Source organism: Eptesicus fuscus, chromosome 22 (assembly GCF_027574615.1).
Source record: "Eptesicus fuscus isolate TK198812 chromosome 22, DD_ASM_mEF_20220401, whole genome shotgun sequence".
In the NCBI taxonomy this organism is placed as follows: domain Eukaryota; kingdom Metazoa; phylum Chordata; class Mammalia; order Chiroptera; family Vespertilionidae; genus Eptesicus; species Eptesicus fuscus.
In genome coordinates, this window is record NC_072494.1 from 26,683,709 (window position 1) to 26,699,793 (window position 16,085).

Sequence of the window (16,085 nt, forward strand, 5' to 3'; positions counted from 1 at the left end):
CGCCCACGCTCCGCGGACGCTCGGGCTCGAAAGTGTCCGCGAATCACAGGCGAGCGCCGGGGGTTCGGCCCCGCCCACCACGCCCTCCCTCTCGCCCGCGCTCTCTGGCTCCTTCCAGCGCCGCTCAAGTAGGTCAGCGCAAGGTGATCCCCGCGAGAGAGACCTTGCTCTCTGGGTGCGCCTCCGTGTACTGATTGCGCCCCGGCCCCTCCTTCCCTCGCCCCGCACCCTCACCCTCACCCTCACCCGTCCTCTAGGGCTGCTCCAGAGCGGGTTCCCTCCAGCCTCCTTCACCTGTTCTGGTCCCACCGGAAGCGCAGTGGCCAGAGAGAGAGGGAGAGGGTGGGGGGCAGGTTAGCTCTCTCCAGGCACATCCAGGCAACTTGCCCTGGACCAGAGCTGGTCGCCCTGCGCCCCAGCGTCTGGGTGCAGTCGCCTTTGGCCCTTCCCTTTGTGGGAGGGCGGTGGTGTGCAGCGAGGAGGCATGGCGATGGTGAGGAGGAAGAGGCACGCTGAGAGAAGGGGTGCGAAGATTCAGTAACTTCAAGAACCAGCGGAAAGGTCCGAAAAGGCACCGTAAATCTCTATCAGTGTCACTATAAAAACCTGTTTACTTCTACTTTTCGTCCCCACCCAAAGCCCCCGCCACCTGGTGTGTGTGTGTTGTCTGAGCACAGCTCTCCCCGCCCAAGACACGAAATCAGTTCTTTGCTGGTCGTGCCCGCTTTTGGAGCTAGAAAATAGTCTTGAGAGTGGGTAACCCCTATCTTAATCTTCAGGGGCCTTTTAGACCGGATGCCAAAGTTAATTATCCAGCCCACCAGCCTTGCCCCAGGAGGAGAGCCTGTGCAGGGAGCAGGGTGGGTACTGGGCCCTCATAGCAACTCTGTGACTCCGAAGGGCTGGAGGGCTACCTAGGAAGGCGAGGTGAGGTAAGCTTGTTTAGGGTTTGGCACCGGCTTCCAGGTTAAGGTGCTGTTAGCTTATCCTGGTTTCCCAAGGGCATGCAAGGGACCCAAGCCTACCCTTGTTTGTATTTGATCCCTCAGCTGAGTTTGTAGACAGTTCTAGGAGCTCTTTGTCGATGCTTCCTACCATTCTTTAATATAAACTATTTAGTTTATGCTCATAGAAGCAGGAAAAACAGGTGTTGCAGCCCTTCATTTGCAACAGAACCTTTTTACAATGTTTTATTCTGAAATCTCCAGGCAAGACTTGTTTCCTTTTCTTCCCTCCCCCCTCCCCTTTCCCCCTCCCACTCCCCCTTCCCCCTCCCTGTTCCCCCAATGCAATTGTGGGAGGAAACAGGAACTAAGATATCTATTAGAATGATTCTTCTTTCTTAAGGAGCAAAAGACTGATGTTTGCCACTGGGCTCTTGCTTTTTAATAACCAACAGCAATATTCACTTTTATTGCAAATGAAACTGCTAGAGTACTTTTAAGTCCGTCTAGTGCCATGGGCTTCATACGTGCAGTGAGAGAGTATGAATTGGCTGCTTGGGGTAAGCACATGACTGTGTGGCCTGCTGGACACATGGCCCCACTTGCTGTACTCTAAATAGTGCCTTTTGTGACCTGACACAGTCAACACTTTCCTTAAAGCTGCAGTGTGACCAGTCAGTGCCTCTTTGCCTTGTATGGAATGTCACATGCTACATTCTCTATGAATAATGGCATAATTTATACATTCCATCTGTCTTCCAGGCAACTCCAGAGTTAAACCTCTCTATCCAGTTCCTATATAATCCAGACGAAAACTTGCAAATGGAACATGGTAGGTAAATTTCAACCTTATGAAGTAACAAGTTAGGAGATTTTGCTCTTCGTATTTAAATTAGACAATATGTATTTAGAGAGTGCTTAATAAAAATAAAAACGATCCACTATTTTTGTGTGTCAGGCACTAAGAAAGACAAACAAGAAATTGGTGCCAGTTTGCAATCTTTCCATTTTCCTCTCTGATCCTGCTTCCAATGTTGCCCCAGTTCTAAACTCTGACTAGTATTTTATCCTTTATGTATTAATTTGCTAGGGCTGTTGTAACAAAGTACCACAGACTGACTGGTTTAAACAACAGAAATGTATTGTCTCACAGTTCTGGAGGCTAGAAGTACGAGGTCAAGGTGTATGCAAGGCTATGCTCTCCCAGTAGGTGCTAGGGAAGGTTCTGTTCCAGGCCTTTCCCCTGGCGTCTGATCGTTCCTTGGCTTGTGGCAGCACAGCTCCAAACTTTGCACGGCATTTGCCCTGTGTGCCTTTGTCCAAGCTTTCCCTTCTTATAAGGACACCGATCATATTCTAACCCAGTATGACCTCACCTTGTAAATTTACAATAACTCTATTTCCAAATAAGGTCACATTTGGAGATATTTGGGGAGGGGGGGGAGGCGTTAAGACCTTAATGTGAATTTTAGAGGGGACATAATTCAAGTCATAAGACTTTAGTTCAATGCTTCTCAAGATTGGCCCGCTGACCACATTTGTCAAAATCATCTAGATGTTCTTTTTAGAAATGAAGGTCTCTAGGCTTCATCCTAAGACAAGTGGTTTTCAAAGTGGGGGGGGGGGTGCTTTTTGCCTCTTGGAGACATTTCACAGTCTTTGGGGCAAAGGTGGTATGGGTATCTAGTAGATGTGTAATGCTGCTAAACATCCTACAATGCACACGGCAGTCTGCCCAACAAAAAATGTTCCCACGTAAAGTGGCAATAATGTCAAGATTGACAAACCCTAAATCTACATTTTGCCAAGCGTCCCAACTTCTTAAAAAATGTTTTTTTAATTCATTTTAGAGAAGAAGGGAGAGGGGGAGAGAGAGAGAAACATCAATGATGAGAGAGAATCATTGATCGGCTGCCTCCTGCACGCCCCACACTGGGGATCAAGCCCAAAACCTGGGCATGTGCCTTGACAGGGATTCAAACTGTGACCTGGTTCATAGGTTGACTCTCAGCCACTTAGCCAGACTGGCTGGGCACACCCCAACATCTTATACCCACACTAAAGTTTGGAAAGTACCACATTCCCAAACAAGAAAATGCTAAATGAGTTCACCACCAAATGTTGAGGGGACTTCTTGAAGAAGAAGAAAAAAAAAAAAAAAGATGAAAAATAATGAATAATAAAATGGCAATAACTACACATCTATCAGGGATCGATGTAAATATAAATGGATTAAATGTTCCAATCAAAACATGTTGGGTGGTTGAATAGAGAAGAAAACAAACCTCACACATGCTGCCTATAAGACACTCACATGGAAAGACACTCTTTGAAAGTATCAATGGCCCTAGCCTGTTTGGCTCAGTGGATAGAGCGTTGGCCAGCAGATTAAAGAGTCCTGGGTTCAATTCCAGTCAAGGGCACATGCCTGAGTTGTGGGCTCTGTCCCCAGTAGGGGGCATGCAGGAGGCAGCCGATCAATGGTTCTTTCTCATCATTGATGTTTCTCTCTCCTTCTCCTTCCTCTCTGAAATCAATAAAAATGTATTTTTTTAAAAATCAACAAAATGAAAAGGGAGTCCCACTGTATGGGGGAAGATATTTGCCAATGATACATCTGATAAGGGGTTAATTTCCAAAATATATAAAGAACTCATACATCTTAACAAAAGTAAGACAATTCAATTAAAAAATGGGCAAGGGACCTAAATAGACACTACTCCAAAGAGGACATACAGATGGCCAAGAGGCATATGAAAAAAATGCTCAGTCACTAATCATCAGAGAGATGCAAATTAAAACAACAATGAGGTATCACTTCACACCTGTCAGAATGGCTACCATCAAAAAATCAACAAACCACAAAACTGGCGAGGATGTGGAGAAAAGGGAACCCTAGTATATTGCTGGTAGGAATGCAGATGGTGCAGCCCGTATGGAAGGCAGTATGGAGTTTCCTCAAAAAATTAAAAATGAAACTGCATTTGATCCTATGATCCTGCTTCTAGGAATATATCCTAAGAATCCCGAAACACCAATCAGAAAGAATATATGCACCCCAATGTTCATAGCAGCACAACTTACAATAGCTAAGATTTGGAAATAGCCCAAGTGCCCATCAGTAGATGAGTGGATAAAAAAGCTGTGGTACATTTACACAATGGAATATTATACAGCTATAAAAAAGAAGGCTCTCTTACCCTTTAAAATAGCATGGATGGACCCAGAGAGTATTAAGCAAAGCAAAATAAGCCAGTCAAAAAAAGACAAGTATCATATGATCTCACTCATATGTGAAATCTAATAAAATAAATTGATTAAAAAAAAAAAAAGGTCCAGAGACATAGAAGCATGGAACAGACTGATGAATCTCAGAGAGAAGGCCAGTAGGTGGAGTGGGTGGGGTGGGAAGAGATTAACCAAAGAGCTTATATGCATACTAGCGTTCCCGTTGCAGGAAAAATCCTGCAATAGGGTTTCCTGCTTCACTCTATCCCCGCCCTGCCTGCTCTCCTCCCTTGTCCCCCGGCCCGCCTTCTCCGCCAGCCCACCTGCTTTTCCCTTCTCACCCGGCCCCGCCTCTGCTCCTCCCTTCTCCTCCCCCCAGCTTGCTTGCTTCTCCGCAGCTTTGCTCCCTTCTGCAGCTCTTGGCTTCTTTCTACACTGTCTTGATATGCAAATTAGCCTCCATCTTTGTTGGGATAATTTGCATACTCGTCCTGATTGGTTGGTGGGCATGGCTTGGGCGTAGCGAAGGTGCGGTCAATTTGCATATTTGTCTATTATTAGGTAGGATATGTATAACCCATGGACACAGACAATAGTGTGATGAAGGCCTCAGGGGGAGGGGGTGGAGGGAGTCAGTGGGGGAAAAGAAGAGGACATCTTTAATACTTGCAACAATAAAATAAATTAATGAAATTTTTAAAAAGAAGGTAAAGGGCTAGGAAAAGGTATTTCATGCAAATGGAAATGAAAAGAAAAGCTGGGGTAACAATACTTATATCAGACAAAATAGACGTTAAAACAAAGGCTATGACAAGAAACAAAGGACATTTCATATACAATAGCCAAGATATGGAAGCAAACTAAGTGTCTAATAGTTGATTGGATAATAAAGAAGATGTGGTATATATAATATTACTTGGGCATAAGAAATGAAATCTTAATAAGCTAGGGGGCATTATGCTAAGTGAAATAAGTCAGGCAGAGAAAGAAAAATACCATGTGATTTCATTTACATGTGAAATCTGAAAAAAAAAAACCACCACACACAAATAAGAACAATCAAAATAGAAACAGACTCAGGTACAGATAAAAGACTGATAGTTGCCAGATGTGGGGGGTGTTGGGGGGCTGGGTGAAAAAGGTGAAAGGATTAATAAATGCACATTGGTAGTTACAAAATAGTCATAGGGATGTAAAGTACAGCATAAGGAATGTAGTCAGTACTATTGTAATAACTATATATGGTGTCAGGTGGGTACTAGACTTATTGGAGGGATCACTTTGTAAGTTCTCTACATGCCATAACAACTATGCTGTACACCTGAAACTAATATAATATTGAATGCCAACTGTAATTGAAAATTGTTTTTAATTTTAAAACATAAAATAAATTTGAAAACCACTACAGATACAAAAGACTTTCCCAGGGATAGGAACATGCTCCATTTCATTCCAGATATTAGTCACCTCTCTTATTTATTCGACATCCTAATTATGATAAGTTAGTCTAGTTAAATATTGCTGCTTAGCCATTCACACAATTTACAAGTCTTACTCTAATGTTAGTATTAAATTGGTAGCTTATGTACATTTTAAAACTTTGATGCCACATTACATTATTTTTTATCAACTGTCTACATTTTCTGGATGCCATTTGCCTATTGAAAACTAGCCATTCTGTGGCTTCGTAAAGCAATGCTTTGCCTCCTCCAATCCACTAGTTCTTATTTTCTGAGTGACTGACTTGTCTATTTCATCTATTGCTCTCATACCTTGCAGTCACTGCTGCTATTCTCTCAATTTTTTTCTCCTCTTTTCTTTTGGCGTTTGGAAATATTTTTAGGTTACATTAGTGTAGTCTTAAGAGCAGAAAGAAGAAAATGGTAGTGTCATAAAAGGCACAAGAACCCAGGGGAAAATCTTAAAACGTCCATGAAAATGGGTCATTGGAAATTGTTAGGTATTGCAGTGCATAACAGATTGAGAACTTGATGCCTCTAAAAAATTATTTCCCTTTTAGAGAGAATCTTCCATTTTCCTGGTAAGACTTCAATACAGACTTGGCATCAGAACAGGCAAACTGTTCAGATATTACTTTTTTTTTTAATCCAGAGATTATAAAATCAGAATTCTTTTTTTTAATCCTGCATTATCCTTACTGGCTATTATATTAGCCAAGCTATTTTACTAATGACCTTTTGCTTGTTTTCTAAAGTCAACTGCTAAAAAATTTTGAGAACAACTTTAGCCTCCTCTTTTAAAAATCCCCTAATAGTTTCTTTCTCTTTCAGCAATTTCTTAGGAATGAAAACTTCTCATGTCATTCAAACATTCTTCCTGTGACATTATATGACCTTCAAATTTGCTACTTCTTTGGACTATGTGGCCATCAACTGTATAGTCAGCTCTTGAATTCTAATGAGCAACCTAAGTTTTCCAAAAGCCTTCATCCAAAAACAACATTTAAAAAAATCAAGTTGATTGTAAGAGTAGCAAGGCATAGCATAAGCAGACTTTAGAGTAAGCTGAGTTTTTAATGCGAACATTAAAAGCAAATGTATAAACAAAAGTGCATAACATGTGGCACAGTGTCTACATTTCATTCCAGAAAGAGATCTTTTCTTATATACACATCCAAAACTTGTTATCTGTGTGCATGTTTTTTAAAGTTTCTATTGATTTTTAGAGAGAGAGGAAAGGAGAGAGAGGGGGGCGGGGACTACCTCCTGCATGGTCCCCATGCACTGAGCAGGAATAGAACCAGCAACCTCTTGCTGCATGGGTCAACACTCAACCACTGAGCCACACTGGCAGGGCCAAAACTTGATATCTGATGGATGAAAGTTACACAATATAATTCCATTGGGCTAGCCAGCCAATGGTCATTGGAAATTGTTAGGTATTGCAATGCATAACAGATTGAGAACTTGATGCCTCACTTAACATGTGATGCCCAGAGACTACTTCAAAGAAAAAACAAACAGAAAGGACAGAGCAGTGGGGTTGTAACATCACTTCCCCCTTCTTCTATAATGTTTCCTACTGCCTGAAGGAGACTGGAGTGAAATACAATGAGAAAGTGATGAAATTTTACAAGGTTCTAGTGAACTGGACTTTCCAAGTACTGAAGACACAGTCGTAAAGTTGTTATCTAAAGGTTCCTACCCCTGAGAGTAAGCCCTCTCAGCCACACTTCTCCAAAATTTGACCCCTCAAGAACAGAATTGCCAAGTGAAATGTTTTCCTTCCCAATCATCTCTAATGTCTTACTGGAGAGAAAAATGTGAAAGAGAAACTGTGTATTCTACCAAATCCTTACGGTGAAAAAGGCCTGAGACACTCTTCTCCCTCCTCAATGCTTCTCTCTTCTCAATATCGTCCTACCTATCCTCCAAGAGAAAATCATCACCTTACCACTACCAAGAAGTGGACTAGAATAATGGAAGGAGTGCTAGACTTGAAGGCCTAGGTCCAAATCTTGGCTTGGGTTGCTTAACCATTTAAGGAAGACCTCTTGTCTTTAATGAATCTGTTTTCTAATCTTTAAAATGGGACCAATAATACTCGCCGCACAGAATTTATATGCATGGCACATGGTGGGTGATGAGTTAATATTTATTTATTTCAAGGCCTCTCCCAACTGCTCCAGTTTAGATAACTTCTCTCCCATCACCCTGAACCCTGGAACATCCTCCTAACACTCATTTGTCACTTCATCCACCACAGGGCACTTTTATACTTGCAGACTTAAGAGATGAGTGACTTGAATCTGAGTACACAGTAGCAACCCAGGCTCTTAAATGGGTTGTTCCCGCCCTCAAACATCTACAAGTGTTGGATGAATGAATGTCAAAATCACATGTGCCTCTCAGGGCTCTCTCTGCCAAACTGATGTTTCCAAATAGCAGTAATAAGTGGTGGTGGCACTAGAAATATACTTATAAGAACTGAATGTGAGACGAGCAATAATAGTTATGCTGACAGGCAAATGAATCAGTCTGTAGTGAGTTTCTTTCTGGACCAACAGTTCTTTTGAGACCCAGTTTCAATGTCCACCAGTTCCTTATGTGTACATGTCGGCACTGACTTTTCAGCTCTGGATGGTGGACGCTGGGATGATAGAGGACTGGGACAATAAGAAAGGAGGTGGTACCTCAAGACGACGTAGAACAAAGACATCAGATCTCCTCGCTGATTTCCTTCCTTTCTCAAAGAGGTCTCAAATATGTTGAAGCGGTTGTAGAATTCTCAGCTCTACCCTCCCTTCACTTAGGTTCCTGGTGGTTCAGACCCAAGGAATATTCTGTTCCACTAGTGATGGGAGATTGAAAAACTACCCAGTGTTACAGAGAGGGAGAGGGTAACCTATTTTGCTTTGTGCTTAGTTCTTTGTGGATAAAGACCATGGTTCACTGTGAGTCTAACCATGGCATCGAGACTAGCGTTTCTGTGCATGACTTTTGTCTTATAAAAAATAGAATGATTGCATTTTGGGGAGGGATGTCCTTTATGTTAGTTAAATAGGGAAATTAGGGAAGAGTTTTCTTCTCTCTGCAAAGTACATTTTCTTTGCTGTTAAGGAGGTGTTGTCAATTTCTAAACCTCTTTCTTCAAAACTTATAGTGTCTTAAATGATTTAAGGTCTCCTGAATCATAAAACTTTTATTGTTTTACTCTCTCTGGAACAAATTTGTGGATATCCAGTTTGCAAGTTAAATATACATGAAAGAGAAAAATCCTTCAGTTCCATGTATTTTTTAACGGTACCAGATTGCCTACTGAGAAATTAGCTTCATTAATGGACCAGAATATAGAAATTTCTGGGTAAGCTCTTCATGTTGCACCAATTCTTATTGATCTTATTAAATTTAGGAAATGTGATGAGCTCTCACCCAGAGGGACATTAATATAGACATGCCTTGTAATTAGCCTGACTTTTTTCAGGGTCTGAATCAGAGAAGCAAGTTAAATATGGATTTGAAAAATCCTCAAAGATGCCACAAAACCACGGTCATTTTTTTAATGTGTTATATTTGAAGTGGTGTAAAGAATGAAACTCAGCCCGGTAGGTGTGGCGCAATGGTTGCGTGTCAACCCATGAACCAGGAAGTCACGGTTTGATTCCCAGTCAGGGCACATGCCTGAGGTTGCGGGCTTGATCCCCAGTGGGGGTGTGCAGGAGGCAGCCGATCTATAATTCTCTCTCATCATTGATTTTCTATCTCTTTCTCTCTCCCTTTCCATTCCTCTCTCTGAAATCAATAAAAATATATTTTAAAAAAAGAATGAAACCCGGGTTCCTGAAGGATTAGGGCACTTGTAATGAATTGAAAAGTTTTTAGAATGTAGACTGCTTCCTGTGTGTTTCTTCCAAGTGGAAAAATGTCAATTTATCAGCTGTTTCTCAGATTTTTCCATAAATGTCTTTTTTTTTTTTGCCATAATAAAATGAATCCTATTTTTTTTTTAAAAAGTGGATAAGTGCCATTAGATAGCTGTTTCTCAGATTTTTACATAAAATTGGGTTTTGCCACAACAAAATGAATCTTGTTTTTTTTCTTTTGCATTTCCTAGAAATTTAAGAGAAGACTATTACCTGAATTACAGTGGGTTTCCAAGGTTCATTCCTGTGTGTGTCTATGCTATGATGTAAGATCTGGCCCTAGTAATTTCATCCCTCATGTTCCTCCTCAGCCACCCTGAACCTCTCCCTTCTCTAGTACATGATGCCCTTTGGACATGCTGTTAGCACTGACTGAAGCACCCTTCAGTTGCTTAATTTCTGCTCATTCTCCAGAGCTCAGTGGAGAGCTCACTTCCTCCAGGCAGCCTTCCCTGACCAGCCAAGACTGGAGAGGCTGTCCCACCTATGAACTCACATTGCACCTTGGCACATCTCCCCTTCTTATAGCACTAATCGCACAGTAATAAAACTATTACTTGTCTGCTCCCCCGTATGCTACACTCTGGGAGAGAGCAAGCCATACAGATAGCTGGAGGAAGAATGTTTTAAGCAGAAAGAACAGGAAACCCAAAGGCCCTTGGCATTGGGATGGAAAGGAGGCCAAAGGGACTGGAAAGAAGTAAGCAAGAGGGGACGTGGCCAGAATAAAGGATAGAGATTAGAATAGCAATGCATTTACCAAGGTGGGTAGAGAGGAAAGAAAGGGTGAAAGGTCACATCTCCTTGCCAGCTGTTGATGCCTCAGTTTTGGATTAGGCCTAGGCTGGAAAGTGGGAGAGCCCAAGGCAAATTTCCCTTAAGTTCTGAAATCCTAAAAAGGATTTAAATTTGGAATTACTTTTCATAGTGTTTATTGTCCATTACAAGTGCATGATCTTACAGTTCTCAAGCAAATCTGCTAATATTTAATAATAAATAAGCAATAACTGCTTTTTAGAGTTCTTATTTTCAGGATAGATAATCAGATATGAACAGATGTGTTGGCTTCAAACTCAAACTACAAACCTACGGGCCAACTTAGTAGGAAATTTGGGAAACCACTGTTCAGTGGACTGATGATTCTCTCTCATCATTGAAAAATCATTAAAAGAAAGTTGATAATAGATAAGCTGTTCCCAATGCCCAACCTGAAGATACTAGTATTTCCCGGCACCAGTCAGAACTCATAATAGGAGTTAGAATTGTAATGTGACATCAAAGAAAGTGAGGTGGAATGTTAAAGTCATCAAAAGAATATTACCATTGGGAATGTGATATTAGGTTTCCAGGCATAAAATTTGGGATGTTAGCCCTAACCGGTTTGGCTCAGTGGATAGAGCATCGGCCTGCGGACTCAAGGGTCCCAGGTTCGATTCCAGTCAAGGGCATGTACCTTGGTTGTGGGCACATCCCCAGTAGGGAGTGTGCAGGAGGCAGCTGATGGATGTTTCTCTCTCATCGATGTTTCTAACTCTCTATCCCTCTCCCTTCCTCTCTGTAAAAAATCAGTAAAATATATTTTTTTAAAAAATTGGGATGTTAAAAGAAACCTCTCATGAATAGATTTTCTAGTGATTTAATCTAATGCTGGCACTGCAGGTAGATTTCCATCTAGTCGTCAATTAGTCGACAGTGTTGCTTGGAGTATTAGGTTTTAAAGAGTTGAGACTGAGTCTCAATGCAGTGGAGCAAGTGTGGCTGCTAATGAGCAATATCTGCCTTAAATATTGAGGAAGACAGATTGGAGCTCCCCATCTTTATAGTTGCCATCCCCATTTTTAAGTCATTCTTGGAGGTATGTTAGGTCTTAAATGGGCTGTGAGCTGGATTGGGTCAGAACCAACTATTTGAGAAGCGTAGGTTATTACATAAACGATTCAGAGTATCTTGTCAAATCACCCAGAGGGTAAAAGAAGCTGGTGTACAACAGAACCATCTTACATTGAGCTAGGTTAGAAATGTGAACTTTGCAGAAATATGGTACAACACTAGACCCCATAGAAAGAGATATTTGACAAAGAAGTCTGCAAATCTCTGTTAGCACTTGAAGTATATATTAATAAGTCTTCGAATTTAGTATCTATAGGAGATACTAAAATTCTTTGTGTCTATATGGGAACTTCTGTTGGAGAGGAGGTAATTGATCTTTCCTGTGAGACACTGAGTTAATGTTCATTATTATCTATGTTTTACCAAGGGGGACTATAAATTCTTAATGAAATTATCGATGTAAAGAGTCTTTTAGAGTTTCTTTCCTTTAGCAATTGGGGCCTCTGTTCCAACCAGGGATACCAAAGTCGCTACAATGGGAGGGATTCTTCACTGGTAATGAAAGAGGAAAATAGTGTGGTACCCAGACACATCCCAGCCCACGTTTCCCGGTGGGCTAGGCCTGTCAGGGAGGAACTGCCACCCAAGTGGAGTGAGTCAGGGACAGTTACACCTTCACACCCAGCTTCCTGCCCGGATACAAGCCCATTCTGTTTCTTAGCCAAATGATGTTAAAAACAACTTGAGGAAACTATAAAGAAGGGTATGCCCTTCTGAGACAGTCTATTGCCAGTAGTGTCTAGTCTGTGGCTAAAATTCTGGACTTGAAATTAGGAGCTCTGAGTGCAGATTAGACAGAGCCTTTCTCAGTTTGAACAGGCGATGCCTCAGAACCTTTAACAATTCAACTTCTCTGAGCCTCGGTTTCCTCATCTTTTTATTTGGGAAGAGACGGAGGTTGGAGGCAGAGACGGTGAAGAAAGGAATTTAATATTTTATGAGTTCTAAATGTTTTTTCTGAAGAGTTCCCCAGACCATGCCCAGTGGACTCACCAGAACAGCAATGAGATGCTGACCCTTACAGACAGGATGAAATAGAGGGAGCCCGTCCTGACCCTCCCAACTATAGCAGGAAGTCTCCAAAGTTTGTCACACAGAGATTTGGGATTTCTGTGGCTACCTTGTGGTTTCAGATAATTCCCATGGCTCTTGAGATGGGCATCACCATGAAGGTCATACCCTACCTCTCACTTGTGTCATGGTCTGCCCTAAAACTGTTGTTTTGAGCTGTCCCCCACAGATGCCTGGGTAATGTGATTCTGTGTTGTTTACTGGCAATATTATAGGTCTTTTTCCCTAGGAATGGACAAAAGTTCCTGGGGATCAGAATGAAAACAATCCAACTACATTTAAAAAATCTAATTTTCCTTCAGAAGGCTTGTCATTAAAATTGTGTGTATACGTTGGCAAAAACCTTCTCTCCTGAGGCTAAGTTTCTTAGACCAGTGGTCTTCAAACTTCTTGCTCTCAAAAACTTTTAAGACTTTTGTAAAACTCTCTCTCTGTACATTTTCAAGTCAACATCTGAATGCTTTGTGTAAAGACTATTTTATATCTCAGAGTTGCAGGTTTGCCTCGTTCAGGTCAGACATTGTTCATAAAGTGAGAGAGAGAGCAAAATATGTGGCCAAGTCTTCGACTGACTTTCTGTCAGGAGCAGGCTGACTTCATTTTTTAAATTGTAAGTAAGCATCATTAATGCACATCTATACAACCTTACTTTTGAATTTGAAAGAAGAATGAGCATGAGTTGAGATGGGCATCACCATGAAGGCAGAGAGAAGGCGTGGTGACTTTCTGAGCTGTGCTCCCCTCTCCAGAAATCTGAGATCCTCAGGAAATCTACGTGGTCCCTGTTTGGTGGCCTAGAGGTGTTCACCCCTGGAGCTAGCACCGAGAAGTTAGGGCCCAGTGAGGCTTTGCTTTCACTTTCTTTCTAAAGGGGTGCCCAGCCTTTGGTTGGGAAAGGGGATGTGGAAAAGGGAACCTCCGGCCACTGCAGTGTTCTCTTCAGTAAAGCAGTGTTAGGAGAGGACCTGTGGGAGTTGAAAAATTTACCATCGATTTTGTTCAAACAGTCCATGCCTGTGAATGAACTCTGGAAACCCTTCAGTTTTATACCCAGCTTTACTGGTACCCTGGTTTGAAGACCACTGCCTTATACCCCCTATTCAACCGAGTCTGTGACATGCCCTGGTGCATCTGATTGCAGTTTTCAACTTAGGCCTGCAAGTTTGTTAAACATTTACAATGTACTGGCAACTTAGCTACATAAGCTTGTCTTCCTCAGAACCTTGTTACAGCTAATTAAGTGTGTCATCCAAAGTCTTGTAGCACAGGACTCAGGAACCGGACTGAGGTGCCTAAATCAGCTTTTTTCCCCTACCACATGGGTATTAGTTGTACAAGATATGGTCTACTAAACATGTGAATGAGGGGAGGATTTAAAAAGAACCCTCAGCCTGTGTAGACCATTTCTGATCAAAGTCCTGATCCTCTGTCAGCCCCAGGTAATATCTCATTATCTGGCCTGCTTAATATTAGGATTCAGCAAGAATCCTAATAGGTCAATTTAGCCAGAATCCCTCCTTACTCTTCATTCTTCCTCTTAGTACTTTTCCATCTACAGGATATGGTAATTCATAAAACAATGACTTGTTAATTCATAGGACATTTTTCTAGGTTTTTGTGGTTTTTTTTTGAGATAACTAAGTAGTGAAATAAAAATTCAACAGCTCTTAAATAGCCTTTATTGAAAAAAGATAAATTGTCTCCAATTTACTTCTAAGTATTTTGAAAATAATTTTCCTTTAAAAATAGCTGGCCAAAAATCCAGAAAAACCTTTCAATTTAGAGACTTTCCCTATCTTTTTACTTTCCTTTTCTCTTATTTCAGTCATTTTATTTGTTTATTCTGGGCACTCAGAAATCAGTTTTTAATTTAAAATTAAAGACACTCATATTTTTGTCTTTCAGTCTTTGAAACTATATTTTACTTTTTTGGTATTATCTTAGGCTAACTTGACAATTTCTAGTTTTTTTATTTTACTTTATTTTAGAGAGAGTGGAGGGGCAGGAGGAGGGGGAAGAGAGAGAGAGAGAGAGAGAGAGAGAGAGAGAGAGAAACATGGATGTTAGAGAGACACAATGATTGGTTGCCTCCCGTTCACACCCCAGAGCCAGGGAACCAGCCTGCAACCCATGTATGTGCCCTTGACCAAGAATTGAACCCAGGACCCTGCAGTCTGAGGGCCAATGCTCTAACCACTGAGCAAAACTGTCCAGGATCTAGTTTTTATTAATTAAAAATTACTAGTTTTACTGCCTCTATCCACTTGGATAAAAAAAACTAATAGTATTGCCTTGGCCAGTGACTCAGTGGTTAGGGTGTTGGTCACGGCTTCCATTCCCAGTCAAGGGCACGTATTTCTTCCTGGGTTGCAAGTTCAATCCCTGCAGGAGGCAACCAATCGATGTGTCTGTCTCACATGGATATTTCTCTCTCTCTCTCTCTCTCTCTCTCTCTCTCTCTCTCTCCATCTCACTCCTTCCCACCCTTCCACTCTCTCTCTAAAAAAAGAAAAAACATCAATGGAAAAAATTGGGTGAGGATTAACAACAAAAGTAAAATGGTATCTAATTATACTCTAACTTTCCACTTTTTCTCTTTTTACTTTTAACTGTATTTTTTTCAAAATTGAAATATGACTCACATAGGCTTAATTAAAAATGTACAATTCAGGGCATAGCATGTGGGGTTACTTTTTTTTTTTTTTTCTTAATCCTCACCTGAGGATATGTTCTTTATTGATTTTAGAGAAAGAGGAAGGAGGAGAGAGAGAAAGAGAAACACCTATCAGTTACGGGACTATACTCTAACCAACCGAGTCACCTGGCCAGACTTGGGGACACCTTTTGAAAGGGCAGATTTCACAATGTGGTTCTACCAGTTTACATATGAATGCCCTTGGTCTGTTCTTGAACCAGGAGACCAGCAATTTATTGGCAGTTTATTGGTTCTCAATGGGCATTTACTGAATGAGTGAAAGAACTGAAAGGTCTACCTTTGGATACTGAGCTGCTCCTGACAAGCTGAGAATGAAAAACTATGAATAGTCTCAGCATCCCTTTGAACATAGCGATTGCCTGGCACAGACTCTTCATTTTACTCCTTTTGTGCAAATCACATTGGCAAGCAGCACAGACTAGCAAAACTGCCCTCCCTGAGGTTACATTCGAATCTGGATGTTGAAAATGTCATATGGTTGATGGGCAGCTGTCACTCATGTTTCTTTTTTTTTTCTTATTTTTATTTTTTTTAAATACATTTTTATTGATTTCAGAGAGGAAGGAGATGGAGAGAGGGATAGAGACATCAATGATGAAAATCATTGATTGGCTGCCTCCTGCACACCTCCTATTGGGGATCGAGCCCGCAGCCTGGGCATATGCACTGGACTAGAATCGAACCCGGGGACCCTTCAGTCCACAGGCCCACACTCTGTCCACTGAGCCAAACCAGCTAGGGCACACTCATGTTTCTTTAGTCATATTTCTATTACACATCGCCTTACAGGTTCTAAAAAAATTCCTTTGCCATTATAGACATATCTCATGGAACTTGGGCAAAAAAATCAAGC

General features: G+C 41.4%; 1 long non-coding RNA gene across 3 annotated transcripts in view; it reads left to right on the forward strand.

Annotated features, from left to right (window-relative positions):
* The first annotated feature begins 56 nt into the window (after positions 1–56).
* Positions 57–16,085, forward strand: part of LOC103290124 (uncharacterized) — a 61,778-nt gene continuing 45,749 nt past the window's right edge. Inside the window, exons 1-2 of one of the 3 annotated variants that reach the window (XR_008555181.1) lie at positions 57–128; positions 1,707–1,776. This is a non-coding gene — a long non-coding RNA (uncharacterized LOC103290124). Of the gene's footprint in view, positions 176–217; positions 562–1,706; positions 1,777–16,085 lie in introns of those variants that run through there. The other 2 variants (XR_008555182.1, XR_008555183.1) reach the window with 2 other exon arrangements.